Genomic DNA, 4,998 nt, shown 5'->3' with positions numbered 1-4,998 from the left:
TCCGGAGAGGGAGCCTGAGAAACAGCTACCACATCCAAGGAAGGCAGCAGGCGCGCAAATTACCCACTCCCGGCACGGGGAGGTAGTGACGAAAAATAACGATACGGGACTCATCCGAGGCCCCGTAATCGGAATGAGTACACTTTAAATCCTTTAACGAGGACCAATTGGAGGGCAAGTCTGGTGCCAGCAGCCGCGGTAATTCCAGCTCCAATAGCGTATATTAAAGTTGTTGCGGTTAAAAAGCTCGTAGTTGAATCTGTGTGTCACAGTGTCGGTTCACCGCTCGCGGTGTTTAACTGGCATTATGTGGTACGTCCTATCGGTGGGCTTAGCTCCTCGCGGGCGGTCCAACTAATATCCCATCGCGGTGCTCTTCACTGAGTGTCGAGGTGGGCCGATACGTTTACTTTGAACAAATTAGAGTGCTTAAAGCAGGCTACCTTCGCCTGAATACTGTGTGCATGGAATAATGGAATAGGACCTCGGTTCTATTTTGTTGGTTTTCGGAGCCCCGAGGTAATGATTAATAGGGACAGATGGGGGCATTCGTATTGCGACGTTAGAGGTGAAATTCTTGGATCGTCGCAAGACGGACAGAAGCGAAAGCATTTGCCAAAAATGTTTTCATTAATCAAGAACGAAAGTTAGAGGTTCGAAGGCGATCAGATACCGCCCTAGTTCTAACCATAAACGATGCCAGCCAGCGATCCGCCGAAGTTCCTCCGATGACTCGGCGGGCAGCTTCCGGGAAACCAAAGCTTTTGGGTTCCGGGGGAAGTATGGTTGCAAAGCTGAAACTTAAAGGAATTGACGGAAGGGCACCACCAGGAGTGGAGCCTGCGGCTTAATTTGACTCAACACGGGAAACCTCACCAGGCCCGGACACCGGAAGGATTGACAGATTGATAGCTCTTTCTTGATTCGGTGGGTGGTGGTGCATGGCCGTTCTTAGTTGGTGGAGCGATTTGTCTGGTTAATTCCGATAACGAACGAGACTCTAGCCTGCTAAATAGACGTAACTTATGGTATCTCGAAGGCCCCCGGCTTCGGTCGGTGGGTTTTTACTACCAACGTACAAACAAATCTTCTTAGAGGAACAGGCGGCTTCTAGCCGCACGAGATTGAGCAATAACAGGTCTGTGATGCCCTTAGATGTTCTGGGCCGCACGCGCGCTACACTGAAGGAATCAGCGTGTTTTCCCTGGCCGAAAGGCCCGGGTAACCCGCTGAACCTCCTTCGTGCTAGGGATTGGGGCTTGCAATTATTCCCCATGAACGAGGAATTCCCAGTAAGCGCGAGTCATAAGCTCGCGTTGATTACGTCCCTGCCCTTTGTACACACCGCCCGTCGCTACTACCGATTGAATGATTTAGTGAGGTCTTCGGACTGGTGCGCGGCCAATGTGATAAGCATTGCCGATGTTACCGGGAAGATGACCAAACTTGATCATTTAGAGGAAGTAAAAGTCGTAACAAGGTTTCCGTAGGTGAACCTGCGGAAGGATCATTAACGATATAACACAAAAACTTAAAGAATTTGACTTGAACACTTGAAAAATACGAAACTGTATAAGTCGGTAAGGAGCCGTACTCCTCCTATATCGACGAACCAAAGTATATACGACGTATCAACAAGCTATATACTTTAACAAAGAACAGTTAAATTCGCCCGGAGCGTGGCTTACTCCGTTGGCAAAATGATGAAAAGACATAAGGAGGAGACGACCCTCCAGCTACGAAACTATATGAAGAGAAGGTGGCACTCTCTCTCGATCATCGGGATGAAGAGATACATATATATATATATATATATATATATACATACATAAACGAATTCGAGGCGCCTGCGTGAGGTCGTACACAGAAAGACCCGCCGTCTGCGAATATTATGATTTTATAATAAAACTATAAATGGGAACTTGAGCTTTCGAAAATTAAACTTTGACACGAATATCGAACGAAAAATTACGAATGGAAACCACCCGTAAAGAGAAATGAGATCGAGGCGCTTGCGTGAGGCCGTATACAGAAAGACCCGCCGCCACGATCTCGTATTTTTTTTTTTGCGTCGTGGAGACCGTACAAACGAATAACAAAATCTCTAAAGTGCCTCGTGTCGGAGAGATCATGCTCGCCTATTCTCTTCTATGTTTCGTGGTCTGTGTTGCGTTTGCTCTCCTCCTAGCAACGGGACATCGAAGACTCCTCTTTGGGATCGAACGAAGCGACTAAAACGAGTCGACGAGAGCGAAAGTACGAGTAGCGAGTCGCGCATGTAGAAAGGATACCGACATATCTTCGAAGGTTCTCTTCGAAGATCCATGGATACCTTATGCGCGTCGACCTTTCGTCTCTTTCACCGCTCTCGGTCGTTCTCGAAACGTGCTTCCTACCCATAGGGCGTGTGTTCTTCGTATGTCGTTTTGTTCGAAATAACGAAACCACTTGTAACATACTCGTGGATCGGGTAACCTAGAACGAAAACGCATTGCGTGGATGTTGGCCCGCTATGATAATGATGATGATGACGATGACTATGATGACGATGCGTAGCAACGATTCGTAACTAGTCTAGCCGAAGTTGGTTCAGAGGGGACCGCAGGCTGTCTACCCTCGATGTCGTGAGTCGGACACCCGTGCCGTCGCTAGAGTTTTTTCAAAGCTCGGCTTCTGGATATTGGGAAGAAAGACCGCTCGAGGACGACGGCTGCGCGTGCGTCCCATCGAATTTTTTTTTTTTATACCACCTGAACGACTAAAGTTTCGTCTAGTTCGTCGCATATAACCCGTTCAGAGGGGACCGCAGGCTGTCTATCCTCGTTGTCGTGAGTCGGACACCCGTGCCGTCGCTGAAGTTTTTTCAAAGCTCGGCTTCTGGATATTGGGAAGAAAGACCGCGCGAGGTAGATGGATGCGAGTCCCATCGAATTTTTTTATTTTTTAAAAAAAACAATCACCTGAACGGAGATGTGTTCTCTTTCGTCGATTTTTCACGCTTTGAGTCGTCGCGATCGCCATCCGTTCGGAGGAGATCGCCGACTTCGAAGCCTCGATGTCGTGAGTCGGACACCCGTGCCGTCGCTAGAGTTTTTTCAAAGCTCGGCTTCTGGATATTGGGAGGAAAGACCGCTCGAGGCCGAGGGTCGCGCGAGTCCCATCGAATCTTTACATCACCCGAACGATGGAGGCGCACGCTCTTTTTCTTGAATAATTGGACGAGAGGAATGCATATCGTATTATATATACACACACACACATATATATATATATGGGCTAGCCACCGTGCGTATTTCTTCGCGAGATCGTGTGCTGCACAGAGGATTCAGAATCGGGTGTTATATCCCCGTCGTTTCCTGACGAACGGAGCTTCGATCTCGATGGTTGTTATATATCATAATGTACTTTTCGCCCGGCCGGCGGACGCGCGTATCTTCGCGCGTTCGTCGGATTTCATTTTCGAACGTTTTCGTGTCGTCGATCTTCCGGCGACTTCTGCGCGTCCGATTCCCGTTGGTCGGTCGTGTCGGATCTCGGCTTCGCTCGAACCGAGTATTAAGAGTACATGGAGTACAAGAGTTTTAAAAAATATATGAAAAGATTACCCTGAACGGTGGATCACTTGGCTCGTGGGTCGATGAAGAACGCAGCTAATTGCGCGTCAACGTGTGAACTGCAGGACACATGAACATCGACATTTCGAACGCACATTGCGGTCCACGGATACAATTCCTGGACCACGCCTGGCTGAGGGTTGCTCACGTAAACCTAAGACTGCTTGCGTTGCGTGTCGTTCCTCTCTATCTGTCTCTCTCTGTCCCTTGGTGCCTTCGACAACCCGCCGTCGTTCTTACGATACGTAGAACGTTTCAGAGTCGGAGGAAGCGCACGAAGAAGGATACGAACAAGAGCGGACGCGAGAGAACGTACGCGACGTACGAGCGATTGTTGGACGCTCGTCGGCGTTCGTCGCGGTCGTGTCGAGACCGTGCAATTCGTACGCATGCTCGATATATAAACTATCGTGTTCACGGGAGACACTACGAAACTCTACCTCTGTCTCTCTCTGTCCCTTGGTGCCTTCGACAACCCGCCGTCGTTCTTACGATACGTAGAACGTTTCAGAGTCGGAGGAAGCGCACGAAGAAGGATACGAATAAGAGCGGAGAGAACCGTCACGGACCTGCGTGAGTGCTAGCGGCGTCGTGAGTCGTCCTTTCGTACGACCGCCCGCTTATGCACCGCTTCGTGTCGGTTATCGAATATATTATATATATATATATATATATATATATATACGTAGTGTTGTCCTCGTGACCGATTTTTTTTTCATATCAGCAGATTTGCATACGTTTGCAGGTTTTCGATGAGCACGATGTCCGCGCCCCCGACGTCGTCTTAAATGAATATTATTTTGGCGAGACTGAGAGAAAGCAAATATGGGAACTCGGTCGAGAGAGGAGAGAAGGAGAACAGCCTCAGATAAAAGTAAACTTGGTAACGGTGCGGAATTTTGCCGTACAACCGTCTTTTCTTAAGACGTTTTACTCGAATAGCCCCAGGGATCTAATGCCCACTCCGTCTCTTCGTGCGTAGAGATATACTCTGCGCGAGCGACTGACAACGACGAGGACCGTCGCATCGATGGGTCGTCGTTGCGTTTAACATACTCTGTGCTTGTAATTTATCCCCGAAAGAGAGCCGTAGATCCGGGAACGCACACGTGATTTCTTCGAGCGCTGATGACTTAGGGAGATGATCCCCAGGCGTTGCGCGGAGATCGGAGAGTACGCGTTACTTGTATCGGGACGAATTTTCCCCGTCGTTCGCGTATCTCTCTGCCCGCCGGCCCTGGCCCAAAGCCACGTTCGTCGGAAATCGTAGAAATCGTGTGCGAACTAGCGCGTGTCTATGATCGGCTACGGGTGTTTTACCAAGCTCGAGGTGTTGCGCAACGTTTCCGTACCTGACGAAGATGCGCACGAGAGTCCGTTACAA

The 4,998-nt window shown here is 49.2% G+C and overlaps 1 non-coding gene across 1 annotated transcript; it reads left to right on the top strand.

Moving 5' to 3' along the window:
* Positions 1-3,602: 3,602 nt before the first annotated feature.
* Positions 3,603-3,757, top strand: LOC126928630 (5.8S ribosomal RNA). Its single transcript, XR_007716865.1, has one exon. It is a non-coding gene; the product is annotated as a 5.8S ribosomal RNA (ribosomal RNA).
* Positions 3,758-4,998: the final 1,241 nt, after the last annotated feature.

The sequence above is a fragment of the Bombus affinis genome, unplaced genomic scaffold, assembly GCF_024516045.1.
Source record: "Bombus affinis isolate iyBomAffi1 unplaced genomic scaffold, iyBomAffi1.2 ctg00001191.1, whole genome shotgun sequence".
NCBI lineage: Eukaryota > Metazoa > Arthropoda > Insecta > Hymenoptera > Apidae > Bombus > Bombus affinis.
This window is presented reverse-complemented; position numbering and strand designations above follow the sequence as displayed.